This window comes from Rana temporaria, chromosome 1 (genome assembly GCF_905171775.1).
Source record: "Rana temporaria chromosome 1, aRanTem1.1, whole genome shotgun sequence".
NCBI lineage: Eukaryota > Metazoa > Chordata > Amphibia > Anura > Ranidae > Rana > Rana temporaria.
The window spans coordinates 58671526-58690870 of record NC_053489.1 but is presented as its reverse complement, the minus strand read 5'-3'; the positions used below and the strand labels follow the sequence as shown (position 1 = coordinate 58690870).

The 19345-nt window shown below is 48.6% G+C and overlaps 1 protein-coding gene across 1 annotated transcript in view; it reads left to right on the top strand.

Moving 5' to 3' along the window:
* LMBRD2 (LMBR1 domain containing 2) overlaps positions 1 to 19345 on the top strand; it is a 133701-nt gene that overhangs the window by 94733 nt on the left and 19623 nt on the right. The window lies entirely within an intron of this gene.

Here is a 19345-nt window from a genome sequence, read left to right as displayed (position 1 = left end):
CCCAGGGAGTAATAGTCTGCCATGGTGTAGTATGGTTCTCTGGTAATGATCTGTAGAAATAGAAGAGAGAGAAAGAAGGATGAGCGAGTTTGTAGGCCAGGCAGAGGACAGAGACAATAGAGTATTTTCCATTTATTTATTACTGGTTCTTGTATGGCACCAATCAATTTCTATGCAACGCTTTACACATATATATTTTACATTCACATCCATGATACTTTTTTTTTTTTTTGCAATAACATCCAAATTTTCAGGACAAGAGTTTGTGGTGTGGCCCCTTCATCAAGGTCCAAGAGTACCGTTTGGGGCAGAAAAGGGACCCCCCCCCAAAAGCTTTCCCTGAAAATGTGGATGTTGGTGGAAATTAAAACAAAGTTTTACAGACAGTACTCGATTCTTCTTGTTGAAAGTGTACTAATACAACTACAATCACCTCAGGCAGGACAGAGTACAGAAGGGTTAATACCCCTGCCAGTTTATTTTTACTGTCTGTGTACCATTGGGGGAAAGTTCCCTACACTTCCTGTTTCAGAGATACAAGAGGAAGTCAAAGGAAATCTCCCACAGCGAGGGGCATTCTACTCTTAGGCCCCGTACACACGGACGGACAATCCGCTGAAAACGGTCCGCCGGACCGTCTTCAGCGGACATGTCCGCCCGGAGATTTCTGTCTGATGGTTGTACACACCATCAGACAGAAATCCCCGCGTAAACAATACGCGGGGCGTGGCCGCGCCGCGACGATGACGCGGCGACGATGACGCGGCGACGTGGGGGGCCTTGAAGTTCAAAGCTTCCACGCATGCGTCGAATCAGTACGACGCATGCGAGGGATGGCGGTCGGTCGGACGTGTCCGGTGAGTCTGTACAGACGACCGAACACGTCCGACGGACAGGTTTCCAGCGGATAGATTTCTTAGCATGCTAAGAAATTTTGATCCGATGGAAACTGTCCGATCCGCCGGACAATTGTTCGTCCGGGCCTACACACGACCGGATCTATCCGCTGAAACTGGTCCGTCGGACCAGTTTCAGCGGATCGATCCGGTCGTGTGTACGGGGCCTTAGAGTCTTTCACCCACCATTGGAAGACTTTCCCTCTATACCTGTTGTGGGGACAGCTCTAATATTTTGCATTTCCCTTAATTTTCTCTATCAATGATCACCGGTACAAATAAAGAGTGTGACTCCCCCTAATGAGGACACAATAGAATTCTCCATTCAATGAATGAGGAAGCCCCACCCCTCCCCCCATAGCTCTTTTTTATATCCCATAATAAGCATTACAACCAAGTCTAATATCAGAAAATCACCAGTCTTACCTCTGGGGCCATGTAGTATAATGTCCCCGCAAATCCTCTGATCTTATTGGACTCGGAGACTCCTATCTCAGACAAGCCAAAATCGGCAATCCGAACGTGACCGGCGGCGTCCAGAAGAATGTTTTCCGGTTTGAGGTCTCTGTGGAAAAAAAAGAGTGAACAGTTACATTAAGCAGAATATGACATGAGCAGGGAGACTTCTGCAGCAGATGAATGAGACTATACGGGAGGCAACACAACTGGGAACTCACAACGGTGGAACGTCTTCCTGATTCATCCTAAAATAACAGAAGCCCCTTAAGGGGTGAGTGTTAGTCAGATAATCCAATACTTACCTATGGATGACCCCTCCAGCATGCAGGTACTGCAGTCCACAAATAATCTCCGCAGTGAGACCTCTGAAAGGAGAAAGAAAAATATGAATTACCATTCACAATCATCACAGACCAAGAAATGTAAAGCTTAGTGACTTCCCTCTATAGTACATAGGGGTGTGGATGGACGGGGCTCAGTGGGAGGGGCCTGGCTGTGTCACTGCCTGTTCTCATTGGCCAGCCACCCCTGACTCCGTCATGGCCCCATCATTATACTTACCTTATGATGTTCTCGTCAAATAATTTGTAGGCCAATAGTAGATTCCGAAGCTCCCCTCAGCCCAGGTATTCCATGGCAAAGAAGAGATGATTCTGTGTGAAAAGAAGAGATAAAGGTTACATTAGAGACAAGTTAGATTTCATTTTATGGGGGAATATAGGAAGACACACACATACCGACAGACAGTGCAATGTGGGATGTTCCTTTAAAGCGGTTGTAAACCGCATAAACTTTTTTTTTTTTTTCCCCAAACCTGCAATGCAAAAGGCATAATAGGCTAGTATGCACCGCATACTAGCCTATTATGAAATACTTACCTCGGAACGAGGTGTGCACCACTTACCTGGTCCACGCCGAGCAGGATGTCATCTTGCTCCGGCGTGTCTTCCGGGTATCGCCGCTCCAGCGCTGTGATTGGCTGGAGCGGCGATGACGTCGCGTGCGCGCGGGAGATTTAAAATCGGCAGGGTCCGGCGGATGCCGGTCCTTCAGCCGTGGATTCCCCCTGCGCATGCGCCGCCCGCATTGCGGGGGGAATATCTCCTAAACCGTGCAGGTTTAGGAGATATTCTCCTTGCCTACAGGTAAGCCTTATTATAGGCTTACCTGTAGGTAAAAGTCCAAATAGTGGGTTTACAACCACTTTAAGAGTTTGGGGAAACCAAACAGAGAAAATGCATAGGCAGCCATGGCTGGACTATCCTGATCACAATACTAGTTTTGTCTGGATGTTATGGTGATCCAGTGACTTCAATACTTTGGTCACCAGCATGGAAGTCCCATATAGATCAGGAGTCCTGACTTCTCCTGTCCTCCTAGCTGCAGACTGGCTCTGGCTTAGTGACTCAATGTTTTGAGACCAAAGACAGCCAAGCAACTAGCAATTTCCAAAAAAGGTCAGAAATGGCAGCCTCTCAGTAAACGGTTACTGTAAAGAAATCCTCTACTCTGTACAGTTTACCTAACCGGCCTCCAGCCTTGTAGGAGGCGCTCTAGAGTTCTGCTCTTACCTATACTACTTCCCCGACTACAGCGAGCCCTCAGAACATCCACTTCCTCCAATTCGGCACTCAATGCCTAAAGGACTAATTGACAGACCTGAAGCCCATCACCGGGGAAGGGGGGATGCCTAACCTTGTATAAGTTTTGACTCCCAACAGGGTTGTGATTTGAATAACTACAATATTTTAGGGGGTCTGATTAGTAGTGGAGCACAGTACAGAAAAGGGATGAAAACATAGAAGATGGAAAGACTTACCTCTGTCTGAAATGCTCCAAATAGATGGGTGATATATTGATTTCTCTTGTAGTTTATCAGTACGTGACGCTCTTTGGTGGCCAGGCTGGGACCATCATGAAGTACTTGTCGCTTTTTAATGATCTTCACGGCCAGCTTCTGTCGAATGGCAGCATGGGAGGCCAACACCGCCTTCCCAAAGGCCCCCTTTCCAAGTATTCCATGGAAATTTAATCTTTCCAACGATAGTATGCATGGCTGTTCCACCATGGCACGTCCAATTGGGACTAGTGGAGGTGCATTATGGCCTCTGTTGCTGGACTTTGGAGCTGCCACATTCACATTGGGCACAGTCACCTGTATTCTCCCGTTTGTGGGTCTTGTAACCTGCATTCTCTGCTCCTTGTTGACTAGGTTTGTCTGTTTTTCCTGATCCATAGTGGATTTAGGCACATTCACCTGTATCCTCCCGTTTGTGGGTTTTGTAACCTGCATTCTCTGCTCCTTGTTGACTAGGTTCACCAGTTTTTCCTGATCCATAGTGGATTTAGGCACATTCACCTGTATTCTCCCGTTTGTGGGTCTTGTAACCTGCATTCTCTGCTCCTTGTTGACTAGGTTTGTCTGTTTTTCCAGATCCATAGTGGATTTAGGCACATTCACCTGTATCCCCCCGTTTGTGGGTCTTGTAACCTGCATTCTCTGCTCCTTGTTGACTAGGTTCACCTGTTTTTCCTGATCCATAGTGGATTTAGGCACATTCACCTGTATTCTCCCGTTTGTGGATTTTGTAACGTGCATTCTCTGCTCCTTGTTGACTAGGTTCACCTGTTTTTCCTGATCCATAGTGGATTTAGGCACATTCACCTGTATCCTCCCATTTGTGGGTCTTGTAACCTGCATTCTCTGCTCCTTGTTGACTAGGTTTGTCTGTTTTTCCAGATCCATAGTGGATTTAGGCACATTCACCTGTATCCTCCCATTTGTGGGTCTTGTAACCTGCATTCTGTGCTCCTTGTTGACTAGGTTCACCTGTTTTTCCTGATCCATAGTGGATTTAGACACATTCACCTGTATCCCCCCGTTTGTGGGTCTTGTAACCTGCATTCTCTGCTCCTTGTTGACTAGGTTCACCTGTTTTTCCTGATCCATAGTGGATTTAGGCACATTCACCTGTATTCTCCCGTTTGTGGGTTTTGTAACGTGCATTCTCTGCTCCTTGTTGACTAGGTTCTTCTGTTTTTCCTGATCCATAGTGGATTTAGGCACATTCACCTGTATTCTCCCGTTTGTGGGTTTTGTAACCTGCATTCTCTGCTCCTTGTTGATTAGGTTCAACAGTTTTTCCTGATCCATAGTGGATTTAGGCACATTCACCTGTATTCTCCCGTTTGTGGGTCTTGTAACCTGCGTTCCCTGCTCCTTGGTGAATGGGGTCACCTGTATATCTTGGTGCATAGTGGATTTAGGCATGTTCACCTGTGTTCTTCTGTTGTTTGTGGGTCTTGTAACCTGCGTTCCCTGCTCCTTGGTGAATGGGGTCACCTGTATTTCCTGATTCATCGTGGATTTAGGCACATTCACCTGTATTCCCATGTTCTTTGCGGGTTTTGTAACCTGCGTTCCCTGCTCCTTGGTGCATGTTGTCATATGTCTTCCCTTCTCCTTGGTGGATGGAGCTACTATCACGTCTACTTCCTGGCCTTTGGATGATGGAATCACGATCACTTGTACTTGCTGGCTCCTGGAAGAGTGAATCACTACCACCCGTGCATTCTCATCCTGGGTGGATGGAATTACTATCACTTGTGGTTTCTTTCTATGGGTGGATGGAGTCACTTGTCTTTGCTCATCCTTGGTGAATGGTGTGACACGTGTCTCCTCCGTGGTCTTGGCGTGTGATGCTTTCCCATCCTTTGTGGTTATTGGAACCACTTGGGTTTTGTCACTGATGGATTCAACCAGTAGAATCGATCCCATTTCATTGGGGGCTGGGTCATTATATCCATCTGTGGATAGAGAAAAAAACAATTATTTCCATTCCTACTATTTACACTTCATTGATATCACACATAATCTGTGACTGTTTAAATGGGTTTCCTTTAACACATGTAAGTGAATGTCATCCGAGTTATGGAAATGATCTCATGTGACGCGTTTCTCTTTATAAGGATTCTATATAAACATGGAGGATATGGGGGTTCCCGTCCCTGAGATTCCATTCTCAGGACACGGATTTCTGTGCCAATATAAGTGTAAGTTGGAGTCCCTGTGGAATCTCTCCCAGCTTTTCCCCCCCGAATACCCAGACTTCAACCTTCTGTCCACCAAAAGGTAGAAATCCTAATGGGATCTCTCACTGCGCTGAGATCTTGGTAATAAAGAGCGCCGATCTGCTACATTACATATGCAGGCTGTGCTTCCTGCTTGGTAGTGCTTGTGATTTAAGCCAACAAGGGCTGCTGTTAGGAATCATGAGGCCCCAATTCATATGTACCCCTGTCTGTTGTACAAAGTCCGGTCTAATGATCGCCTTCCATCGACCAGTCCTGATGGAGAACCAGCATTAATCAGTACATGATCATCAGGGGGGGCATTGGGTGTGGAAAAAAAAAAGGGCAGGGGAGACCATCGGGCCCCTTAAAGGTCAGGGGTGGGGCTTTGGGTGATGGTGAAAATAAAATAAAAGGGGATGCCATCCGGGCTCCTAGGGACCATCAGGCCCCTTAGAGGTTGCGGGGGGCTTTGGATGCTGGCAAAAAAATACAAAAGGGGATGCCATCTGGGCCCCTTACAGGTGTACTGCCTGTACCCCCTAAAGGCGGCCCTGTGTGGGGAGAGGGGAGGGCATTCAGTACATTATATTCCTCTATAGTGCTTGCATTATATTTCTCTATTCTAATACTTACCAAAAGTGTCTTCTCCCGCTCTGTCCTTTGATGATCCCTCCTCCTGGGTGATCAGAGGCGGAGCTTTCTTTATATGAAGCTTCCTATCTGCCCCAATCTCGCCCCAATGTGGACGGGGGGGTAAGAGGCGTTTGACGGGTCCCGCCCTGTCCTGTGATGATCCCTCCTCCTGGGTATGAAGCTTCCTATCTGCCCCAATCTCGCCCCAATGTGGACGGGGGGGTAAGAGGCGTTTGACGGGTCCCGCCCTGTCCTGTGATGATCCCTCCTCCTGGGTATGAAGCTTCCTATCTGCCCCAATCTCGCCCCAATGTGGACGGGGGGGTAAGAGGCGTTTGACGGGTCCCACCCTGCCCTGTGATGATCCCTCCTCCTGGGTATGAAGCTTCCTATCTGCCATTTCTGACACTTTTATTTACATGTAGAAATATATATTTAGCAGAAGGACCTACAGAATTAAATTGTGGTCATTGTAATGTTTTATGTCATGGGCCGAGCAACTGTGCGTCACAATATCTCTATATTGGAGTCCTGAGCATCACAATATCTCTGTATTGGAGTCCTGAGCAACTGTGCACCACAATATCTCTGTATTGGAGTCCCGAGCAACTGTGCACCACAATATCTCTGTATTGGAGTCCCGAGTAGGGTGACCACATGTCCCGGTCTGCCCGGGATCGTCCTGTAATGTACATATTTGTCCCCGGTCCCGGACACATTCATTGCGGGACAATACAGTGTCCCGCAATGAAACTCAGTCTGGGAACAAGGGCGGACCGAGCCGCCATATCAATGGCTCTGGCTCCACCTACTCCTGATCACTGGTTGCTATAGCCGCTTGGCGTCTGGCAACCAGTGACGTCACTGCCCACGTTGAAAGCGGAAGAGGATTTCACTTCTTCCTCCTCCCCGCGCTAGTGCTGCTGGGGAGTCACTGCTGGCTCTCTCACCTCCGCTCCAGTGACTGGCTTGCTGTGCTTCTGTGGGGTGTTTCTGTTCCCACAGCCGCGAGGCATCTCTCCCTCTCACCTCCTGCCCACCTCACACTAACACACAGACTGAAGTCCCCCCCCCCCCTTCTCCTTGGCTTGGATGTAGGGTTGCCACCTTTTCTTCAAGTCAAACCCGAACACTTTAGTGGCACGCAACAATTTTTTTATACATATATTTTTCTAATAAATAACATTTCTAATCATATGAAGTTAATAAAAAGAGCCACCCTTTATATCGGAGTCCACAGAGTTCCCCTTCACTGTACATTTTACATCTGAACTTACAGAGTTCCCTTTTACTGTAAGGGGGGACTCTGTAGACCCTAATGTAAGGGAGAACTCTGGGGACTCTAACATAAGGGATGCTCTGAGAACTCTGATGTAAGGGGGAACACTCTGGTCTCTGGTGTAAAGGGGAACTCTGATGTAAGGGGTGCTCTGAGAACTCTGATGTAAGGGGGGACACTCTGGTCTCTGGTGTAAAGGGGAACTCTGATGTAAGGGGTGCTCTGAGAACCCTGATTTACCTTAGTGTACTCACTCAGAGGCAGGAGAGAGAAGAGGGGAGACTTCAGTCACAGACAGGGATGGATGGTGAGCTCACTCACCCCTTGGCAGTCAACACCTCTCATCCAGATGTATCTGAGGCTGCTGGACTTCAAATTTCCCCCCTTTTGTTTCCTTTTCTGAGGCACAGCAGTGGGGGTTGGAGTGTGGGCAGACACAGAGGGGTAGCGGGGGGGGAAGAGGTGCAGATCGAGTCCTCTCTCCTCTCCTGTCTGTGTGTGTTTAGGGGGGGGGGGGGGGGATTGTTAGCGTTTGCTTTGGGCAGCATGAACGAGAGTGTAACAGACATTCTCAGCTAAGACAACTGCAGTCAGCAACCCTGCTGGGAAGCCATAGTCCAGTCTGTATAATGTGTCCGGGTTTCAGGCAGTCTGAAACCCGGACACATGATTCCAAACCCGAACTGTCCGGGTGAATCCCGGACAGGTGGCAACCCTACTTGGATGTCACAGGAGGGGGAGGAGAATGGACACACAGCACTCAGGAGGAGGACAGGACATGCTAATCTGAGGTCAGTACACAAAATCTTAATGCTTGGCACTTGTAGCAGAAGGAGACGCAGAGACAGGGGGCAAGTTGTCAAAAAAGAATACTGGCAGTGATTTTGGGGAGAAGAGCATGCTGTATGTGCTGGGGGGGGGGGGGGCACTTTAGGAGGGGAGAGAAACTGTTTTTGATTCAACTCCCCCTTCCAGCACAATTCCTCTCCCCTCCCAAAGTGTGCCCCCCCTAGCACATATAGCTCTTATCCCCAAAATCACTGCCAGTATTCTTCTTTGACAACTTCCCCCCTCCCCATCTTCAAAGACAAGCTGTCTGCTATTGAGGGGACAATTGTACCATCTGGAAAATTTGCTAGACATTCAGGGCACTTGCTCCAGGTGCCAATGCCACCCTGTCGGGCAAGTTAGTGAAGCCAAGTGCCTGACCTTTTCTTTATCGTACATCACGGGACACAGAGCGGCATTCATTACTATATGGGTTATATGGAGTACCTTCAGGTGTAGACACTGGCAATCTCAAACAGGAAATGCCCCTCCCTATATAACCCCCTCCCATAGGAGGAGTACCTCAGTTTTTACGCCAGTGTCTTAGGTGTTAGTCATGGTTTAGCTTGCCTCCGCATCCTTGGGATTAGGTGAGCTACCGGTTCTGTCCAAAAAAGCCTCAGCGCTAAAGTGGTCAGTAACCGGACCCCAAACCCTTGGGGTATAGCCCATAATGCTTTTCTTTTTAGAGAGCTGGACCCTGGGCCCAGAACTTAGAAACCTTTGGGTACCTAAAGTTTTCTGTTGCCAGGGTGCTATATGGGCCCAGGACAGTGGATCCTTCATAGGAACCCAGGGCCTGAAGGTCTAGACATCCCCACGGAGATGGGGGAAGATTGGGCCTCTTGCTTGGCAAAGTCCTGCGGCATGGAGCAGGTAAGTGAGGGGAAAACTTGCGGAACTTGGTTCTTAGCAGGTTTTTTTCTGGGGGGTCACAGGGGACATGCCTAAAGTTATGCACTGCATCTGGCAAACTAGTCACATATCATAAAGATAGGATGGCTCTCTATGTATTATTCCCCATAAGATGTGACCTCCCTTGTAGTGTTGGAAAAGCATTGAGTGGGGCCTGTGTTATATAAAAATATATGTGTGTGTCAGAGAGCTTTGCTTACCTGCAGGCCTCCAGGCGATGCTCCATTCAGTCTTCCTCCTCAGAGCCTGCAAGCAGGCAAAACGCTGACCTCCTCATGGTTCCAGGCTGCAGGCTGCAGTTTGCTGGAACAGAGAGGTCCCTTCCTCCCAAAATCCCCCCCCCCCTCCCCCTGTCGGGAGGGGCATTTCCTGTTTGAGGTTGCTGGGGGGGAAGGGCGGGTCAGTGGCTTAAAGGAAGGGGCGGCCCTTCCTTGTTTGTTCCATCAATACTTTGGAACTGAGGAGAAAGACCAGAGCGGCAGCACGGGGCGCCGAGGACACACAGTGGCCAGAAAGGATATTGCAGTCTTCAGAGGACTGTTTTGTCAAGCCTAGAAATAGGCTGTTTCTTTTCCATCTCATAGTTTTTCTTTGCAATACTACTCAGGGGGACAGAATGTTTGTTTTTTCTTTCCTGGATTTGAAACAAAAACGAAAAAAAAAAAAAAAAAAAAGTCATCTAGGGGAGAGGAAGCATTTTTTTTTATCCCCCAAACAGGTGTTTGGACAATTAACTTTTATAGTTCCAAATACCAATAGGTAGCAGGTGTACCTCGGTATTGTACCATGGTATGCCGCTGTTTTCCCTACAGGGAGCCTTGGGGCCATCAGGATCTGGGGCTGGAGCTGACGCGGGTCAGTCCAACCCTAAGATGGTCACGGAGGAGGTATTACTCACCTCTTTAAAAGAGATGCAGAAAAGCATGGGAAAAATGATATCCGCAGCTATGCGGGGCAGTAAGCGGAATAGATCTCCGTCGCCCGAGCGCGGACCCTCAGAAGAGGAGGTCCTTTCCTCAGGGGAATTGGACGACCTCTTGGACACGGACCAAGTAGGTTCAGGGATCGAAGACCCGGATACAGAGGAGTCTGGGGCAGTCTCCCTGAGGGAGAGCTGGTGGATTCAAGGATTGTCGGACTTGGTCCATAGGACATTCAACTTGCCAGTACCAGATCTCCAGGTATCGACGGTTTCAGCTTTGGGCTCACTGAGGGCGCCTCAAAGCAATGCTGTGTTTCCGATCCATCCTCTATTAGAGGGAATTTTGTTCCAAGATTGGAACAAGCCAGATAAGATCTTCTTACCACCTAAAAGGTTCTCTGTCCTATATCCTATGGAAGAAAATTTTTCCAAAAGATGGGCTACTCCTGCAGTGGACGCAGCCATCTCATGTGTTAACAGATCGTTAACATGCCCTGTAGAAAACATACAGGTGTTCAAGGATCCAGTTGATAAGCGCTTGGAAGCACTACTTAAGAACTCCTTCACTACTGCAGGGGCAGTAGTACAGCCAGCTGTGGCTGCGATTGGGGTCGCTCAAGCATTATCGGATCAATTTAAGCAGATGCTTAAACTTATTCCGGCCCAGCAGGCAGAAAAATTTTCGGATGTCCCTAAGGCCATATGTTTTACGGTAGACGCAATCAAGGATTCTATCCAGCAAGCGTCACGTTTATCGTTATCCCTTATCCATATGAGAAGACTCTTATGGTTAAAAAGCTGGGAGGCTGAGCCCCCATGCAAGAAGCTCCTGGTAGGGTTCCCCTTCCATGGAGGACGACTCTTCGGAGAAGACCTAGATAAATACATTCAGACCATTTCAAACGGCAAGAGTACTCTCTTGCCAACTAAGAAGAAGGTTCAGGGACCTGCGTTTAAACGACAGTATTCCCCTGGGCAGGGGCCCTCTAATGCCAAGCAGTATCGACGGCCTCCTGCAAAAGCAAACTTCGGCTTCAACAGCAGATCACAAGGACAGGCTGTTAGAGGCAAAAGGCAGTGGTTTCGCAAACCAGCAAAACCAGCCCCCAAGCCAACCTTATGAAGGGGCGCCCCCACCCACGAAGGTGGGGGGAAGGCTGCGACTCTTTTCAGAGATTTGGGAAGCCAGCATTCCCGACGAGTGGGTACGGTCTTCCGTGGCCACAGGCTACAAATTAGATTTCCTAAGGTTTCCTCCTCCTCATTTCCAGAAGTCGAGGATTCCAAACGATCCGGAAAAGGGAGCCGCATTAAGATCGGCATTAGATCATCTACTTTCCCAGGAAGTAATAGTAGAGGTACCAGTCCTGGAACAGGGGCTGGGTTTCTACTCCAACCTATTCATCATCCCAAAATCCAATGGAGATGTCAGGCCAATTTTGGACCTAAAGATGGTAAATGCATATCTAAAGATCCGCTCATTTCGGATGGAATCCGTGCGGTCAGCAGCTGCCACACTCCAGAAGGACGACTTCATGGCGTCCATAGACATAAAGGATGCCTACCTTCATGTTCCAATTTATCAGCCACATCAAAGATATCTACGCTTCATGGTGGCTTCGCGTCACTTCCAATTCGTGGCGCTTCCCTTCGGGTTGGCTACGGCCCCCCGGGTGTTCACGAAGGTCCTAGCTCCAATCCTAGCCAAACTAAGGATCCAAGGGGTCACGATCCTAGCATACCTGGACGACCTCCTAGTCATAGATCACTCGTCTCCCGGCTTGGAGCGAGCAGTGGCCCTCACGGTCCAATACCTCGAGAGGTTCGGCTGGGTCCTAAATCGAGAAAAGTCAGCTTTCCAGCCCACAAAGCAGTTGGAATATCTCGGCATGAGATTAGACACAGAACAACAAGGAGTGTTCCTACCTCTGAGGAAGGTAAAAGCCATCAAGGAATTAATCCTACTGGTTCTAAGCAAGAAAGAACCGACTATTCGCCTATGTATGAGGTTACTAGGCAAGATGGTGGCCACATTCGAGGCGGTACCATACGCCCAGAGCCACACTCGCATCCTACAGGCAGCCATCCTGTCAGCATGGAGCAGAAGGCCACAGGCCTTGGATATCCCGTTGCCGCTCTCATCAAGAGTCCGACAAAGTCTGTGTTGGTGGTTAGACCCTCAGAATCTACTGAAGGGGAGGTCTTTCAGCCCAGTGGCTTGGAAGATAGTGACCACAGACGCCAGCCTGACGGGCTGGGGAGCAATTTTGGATGGTTGCACTCGCCAAGGTACTTGGGCAAAGCCAGAGAAGCAGTTGCCCATCAACATCTTGGAGCTCAGAGCTGCTCGACTAGCCCTCAGGGCTTGGACGTCAAAATTGCAGGGGTTCCCGGTGAGAATTCAATCAGACAATGCCACGGCCGTGGCATACATAGATCACCAAGGGGGAACCAGGAGTCAAGCCGCTCAGAGAGAGGTGAGCTTGATTCTTCTATGGGCAGAGGCTCATGTGCCCTGCATATCGGCAATATTCATTCCAGGAGTGGACAACTTTCAGGCGGACTTCTTAAGCCGCCAGACTCTATGGCCGGGGGAATGGTCTCTGCATCCACTAGTCTTTCAAGCACTCTGCCAAAGATGGGGAGTGCCGGATGTGGATATCATGGCATCGAGACTCAACAAGAAACTAGACAGGTTCATGTCCCGCTCAAGGGATCCGATGGCCTGCGGAACCGATGCGTTGGTTTGCCCTTGGCATCAGTTCAAACTTCTTTATGCGTTTCCCCCGCTCCAGTTACTACCCCGCCTGCTGCGCAGGATCCGGGTGGAGCACATACCAGTCATCCTGGTAGCTCCAGCATGGCCCAGAAGAGCATGGTACTCACTAATCTTAAGGATGGTAGTGGGAGACCCGTGGACTCTTCCTCTACGGCCAGACCTGCTATCGCAAGGTCCGATCCTCCACCCTGCCTTACGGCATCTAAATTTGACGGCCTGGAAGCTGAATCCCTGATTCTCAGGGGTAGAGGTCTGTCTCAGAAAGTAATCTCTACCCTAATCAGAGCCAGGAAACCGGTCTCTAGGGTGATTTATTACAGGGTCTGGAAGGCCTATGTAGGCTGGTGTGAGTCCAAGCGATGGCTTTCTCGCAAATTTACCATCGATAGAGTATTAAGTTTTCTCCAGCTAGGAGTGGATAAAGGATTGGCATTAAGCACAATCAAAGGACAGATTTCTGCTCTGTCAGTGTGGTTTCAGCGGCCGCTGGCCACCCACTCGCTGGTTAAGACCTTCCTTCAAGGGGTCTTACGTATTAGACCTCCAGTTAAATCCCCGCTTTGTCCGTGGGATTTAAATCTTGTTCTGTCAAGTTTACAGAAACAACCGTTTGAGCCGTTGGCTGATATTCCTTTGGTTCTACTGACAAGGAAGTTAGTATTTTTGGTTGCCATAGTTTCCGCAAGAAGAGTTTCGGAGCTGGCAGCCTTATCCTGTAAGGAACCATATCTTGTTTTTCATAAGGACAGGGTCGTTCTCCGCCCTCATCCTTCCTTCCTTCCGAAGGTCATATCCAGTTTTCATTTGAACCAGGATTTGGTATTACCATCCTTCTTCCCTAAACCTACTTCCAGAAAGGAAGGGTTGCTGCATACCTTGGATATTGTCAGGGCCATGAAGGCCTATCTTAAAGCTACAAAGAAGATCCGGAAGACAGATGTGTTGTTCATTCTACCGGATGGGCCCAAGAAGGGGCAGGCAGCTGCAAAGTCCACCATTTCTAGGTGGATTAAGCAATTAATCACTCAGGCCTACGGCTTGAAAGGGTTGCCTCCTCCAGTATCATTAAAGGCTCATTCTACTAGAGCCATGGGCGCCTCCTGGGCAGCACACCACCAGATCTCTATGGCTCAAGTTTGCAAGGCGGCAACCTGGTCTTCTGTCCACACGTTTACAAAATTCTACAAGTTGGACGTAAGAAGGAATACTGATACTGCCTTCGGGCAGGCAGTGCTGCAGGCTGCAGTTTGAGACCCTCGGATTCCGGGGGCTCCTCTTGTTCGAGTTAAATTTAAAATTTTTATTTTTCTCAACTAAGTTGGATTTATTATGATTTGAGTATATCTCTAAATTAAATCCTTTTGTCTTGGAGATGTTCTCCCTCCCCTCATTGTAAGCATTGCTTTGGGACATCCCATATAGTAATGAATGCCGCTCTGTGTCCCGTGATGTACGATAAAGAAAAAGAGATTTTTAATACAGCTTACCTGTAAAATCTTTTTCTTGGAGTACATCACGGGACACAGAGCTCCCACCCCTCTTTTTTGAGGACCATTTTGGGAGGCATACTGCTTGCTACAAAACTGAGGTACTCCTCCTATGGGAGGGGGTTATATAGGGAGGGGCATTTCCTGTTTGAGATTGCCAGTGTCTACACCTGAAGGTACTCCATATAACCCATATAGTAATGAATGCCGCTCTGTGTCCCGTGATGTACTCCAAGAAAAAGATTTTACAGGTAAGCTGTATTAAAAATCTCTTTTTTTTTCAGCAATGGGCTCCAAGCAGGGGCGCTGATAAAATGCATGGGGCCCCTTCAGCCCCACCCCTGATCCCGCCCCTAGTCCCTCCTTCAGCCCCTAAATGAAAAGTCGGAAGGGGGGATGAGGTCGGTTGATGAGAATAATTTTTTTATTATTCTGCATCAATTCGGTCTCTGTGCAGATTGCCTGGGCCCCCTCTCCTGACCGGGCCCAGTACAACAGGGCCAGTTGTACTGGCCTATCGGCGGCCCTGGCTCCAAGACTCAGGACTGGTTCACACCACAAATCACATAGGAACATGCTCTGCGTTCCTTTGCAATTCACATGCCTTCCAGGTGCTGTGCGATTTCAGCCCTTTCATTTGAATGGGCTGAAACCATGTCGGTCTGCACCAAGAGCTGTGCATGCGCTACTTTACAGAACGCACAGCAACTGGATCGCATGGTACTGCTGATCATACATTCTGGTGCAGGCAAACCCTGCATTTGGGTAGTCATTAACTACTTGCCGACCTGCTGCAGGCAGGTTGGCTCTCCTGCGCAAGAGCCCGTAGCTCTACGTCGGCTCTCTCACAGGCTCCTAGGGGCGCGCGCGCGCCCCCGACTCCCATGCCCGGTGGGCGCGATCGCCGCCGGGCACACGCGATCGCTCATTACAGAGCGGGGACCGGGAGCTGTGTGTGTGTAAACACACAGCTCCCGGTCCTGTCAGGGGGGGAAATGCTGATCCTCCGTTCATACAACGTATGAACAGAAGATCAGTGATTTCCCCTAGTGAGGCCACCCCCCCCACAGTTAGAACACACCCAGGGACATACTTAACCCCTTCCCTGCCCCCTAGTGTTAACCCCTTCACTGCCAGTGGCATTTTTATAGTAATCCAATGCATTTTTATAGCACTGATTGCTATAAAAATGGCAATGGTCCCAAAAATGTGTCAAGTGTCCGCCATAATGTCGCAGTACCGAAAAAAATCGCTGATCGCTGCCATTACTAGTAAAAAAATACCCCCTATTTTGTAAACGCTATAACTTTTGCGCAAACCAATCAATAAACGCTTATTGCGATTTTCTTTTACGAAAAATATGTAGAAGAATACGTATCGGCCTAAACTGAGGAAAAAAATTGTTTTTTTATATATTTTTGGGGGATATTTATTACAGCAAAAAGTAAAAAATATTTTTTTTTTTTCAAAATTGTCGCTCTATTTTTGTTTATAGCGCAAAAACTAAAAACCGCAGAGGTGATCAAATACCACCAAAAGAAAGCTCTATTTGTGGGGAAAAAAGGACGCCAATTTTGTTTGGGAGCCACGTCGCACGACCGCGCAATTGTCAGTTAAAGCGACGCAGTGCTGAATCGCAAAAAGTACTCTGGTCTTTGACCTGCAATATGGTCCGGGGGTTAAGTAGTTAATCCCTTGGCACCGGCCACACACAAATATGTGGCTTCTCTGTGCCTGGGCCTTGGCAGAAGAGAGGTCACATATTTGAATGAATTGCGATCAGTAGCGCTGTGCCGAGAGCGCACGCCCTGAGCACCCCCTTCACAGTTACCGGCGTCTAAGCGAAAGCTTGCGATCGCTGCAAGCAATCAGGAGTTTTTGGATCGTATGTGCCAGGAGGCAAAGTGTAAAAAGGTTAAGTTGACACCCACTACAGATCGCTATGGGAGTGCACACAAAACGCAGGATTCCCTCACAGCATTCTGGTATAAACAGACCCTTAGTCCGGATACACAGGATTTCATTTGTATCTCAGGAAGGTCCCACCAAAATCTTGCGCACGGGCCTGCTGATTTCATACGTCCCTGCCCCAAAAGTCGGCAAAAAATATGTCAAAAATCATCATCTTTTTGTGGGGGTGGGGCAGCATGAACTGTCACTAAACAGGTTCAAAGCTTGTTGTTTGTTGTTTTAACTAAAAAATTCAACCTCTAAGGCAGGGGTGGCAAACACAAGGCCCGCGGGCCGAATCCGGCCCGCCAGACCTTGCCATGTGGCCCGCGCATCCGTGATCCGAACGGGTCGATCCGCGGAGCGCACCGCTGCCTCGGCCTCAGGAAAGGCCGTGGCTTCGGCCTAGCGCCGGAGCGCTCGGCCATCTTGGTACACCCGGCGGCGTCGGCTGCCTAGGTCCCACCTTCTGGAGCCTGCAGCTCCTATGATTGACGTCCCGGAGATCCAATCCCCGGACCGCGGGACGTGTGACGTCCATCATAGGCGCCGCAGACTCCACAAGGCGGCAATTACAAGCCTCCTCCAGTCCATACCATGCACTGCAAAGATCCCGGCTCGGACGGGGGGCTCTCCTTTCTGGCTGGCTGCATGTCAGGTAGGTGAGGTTGGTGAGGTCAGTGTATGTCAGGTAGGTGAGGTCAGTGTATTTCAGGTAGGTCCATGTATGTTAGGTAGGTCAGTGTATGTCAGGTAGGTCCATGTAGGTCAGTGTAGGTCAGTGTATGTCAGGTAGGTCCATGTGTGTCAGGTAGGTCCATGTAGGTCAGTGTATGTCAGGTAGGTCCATGTAGGTCAGGTAGGTGAGGTCAGTATGTCGGGTAGGTGAAGTCTATGTATGTCAGGTAGGTCCATGCATGTCAGGTACCCCATCCCATCTCACCCCACCCCACCATACCCCATCCCATCTCATTCCATCCCATAATAAATAGAGGTCACATTATACACTCTTATAGATACAACCGGCCCTTTGAGGGCCACCATACTGCTAATGCGCCCCCCGATGAATTTGAGTTTGCCACCCCTGCTCTAAGGTGTTCTTGCAGCTTAAAAAGGAATTCAAGGCATGGTGAATTTTTCCATAGTTGCATCAATCCAGGTCTGATCAATATAACTATGTATACACCTTACCTGGCTGATACCCCCCCCCCCCCCCCCCCCCCGCCAGATGGAAATCACTGAAGTAGGCACCACTAATCCAATGATTTGCACTTGCTTCCGGGTTCTGTGCCGAGCAGCTGCTTTTCTGGATTGTGGACACAGGAGGTCGGCCGATCAGCATGGACACCATTCAGTAAATGCTTTGCATTTTCTAAATGGATGCACAGTGCTCTCTGATTGGACAAGTTGGAAAGCATGGATGCCCCGCCTCTCCATATCATCCAAAAAGGGAAAGTTGTGCATTCATTCAGAGAATGTAAAGTATTCTCTGATTGGTGCCCATGCCTAGGTGGCGACCTTCTGTGTTCACAATGCATCAGGCAGGCCGCTCGGCACAGGCCCTGGAAGTAAGTGGAGATCACTAGAATAGTTCTCTACATCAATGATTCCAAGCTTCCATTGTATTTTTACTGCTAGCTAGAGCTGCATGATTCTGACTAAAATGAATTTTTTTGCTTAGAATAAAGATCAGGATTCTCTTACGATTCTTGCGGCGTAACATCATCTTTCACATTTCACAAAAAAAATGGGCTAACTTCGCTGTTTAGGTTTTTTTTTTTAATTCATTAAAGTGTATTTTTTTTTTTATATATATTGCTACAACCACAATTTTATTCTTTGGGTCTGATAAAAAAAAAATATATCATGTTTGGATATTCCAAGTAATTTTCTAGCAGAAAATAATGATTTTTTTACTTAAGCAACAAATGTCAGAAAAGGTTTGGTCTTTAAATGGTTAAACTTCCTTCATCTACACAGACGGAGTTCTTTCCTTTTGATAAAAGAACAAAAAGATACTTTGGCCCAGATTCTCGTAGAATGGCATAACTTAGGGCGGGCGTAACGTATCTCATTTACGTTCCGCCGCCGCAAGTTTTACAGGCAAGTGCTTTATTCACAAAGAACTTGCCTGTAAAGTTGCGGCGGCGTAGCGTAAATCACCCAGGCGCAAGCCCGCCTAATTCAAAATAGGCGGGTAGGGGGCGTGTAGCATTTAAATTAAGCGCGTTCCCACGCCGAACGTACTGCGCATGCGCCGTCCATAAAATTTCCCAGGGTGCATTGATCCAAATGACGTCGCAACAACGTCATTGGTTTCGACGTGAACGTAAATGGTGTCCAGCCCCATTCACGGACAACTTACGCAAACAACGTAAATTTTTAAATTTCGACGCGGGAACGGCGGCCATACTTAACATTGGTTGCCCCTCATATAGCAGGGGCAACTTTACGCCGGAAAATCCTAACGTAAACGTCGTAACTTTACTGCGTTGGCCGCGCGTACGTTCGGGAATTCGCGTATCTAGCTAATTTGCATACTCGACGGGAAAATCTACGGAGGCGCCACCTAGCGGGCAAAAAAACAATTGCAGTTAAGATCCGACGGCGTAAGAGCCTTACGCCTGTCGGATCTAATGGATATCTATGCGTAACTGATTCTAAGAATCAGTCGCATAGATACGACGGCCCAGATTAGGACTTACGACGGCGTAAATGGCGTTGCGCCGTCGTAAGCCCTTTGAGAATCTGGGCCTTTGTACTTATTTGGGTGTTTGTATTAAAACTTGGCAGGCTGCCGGGATTTTGTTTTTCCAGCTGTGAGAACTCTCTGCACTTGTTAGAATGATCGTGACATGTTGTTTTGAAGATCGGGAAGGGAAAAATATTGGGATTTCGATTCTTCACGATTAGGGCTCTTTCACACGGGCGGACCGTTCAGGTCCGCCTGCCAGTTTTTTAGGCGGACCTGAACGGGTGCTCCTCTATGGTGCCACGGATGTCAGCGGTGACATGCCCGCTGACATCCGATCCGCCAAAGTGTGACGGAGGAAATAACTTTTCCATCCTTCTGGCGGATCGGGTGAACACGGACAGACGGTCCGTGGTAATCTGATCCCCCCC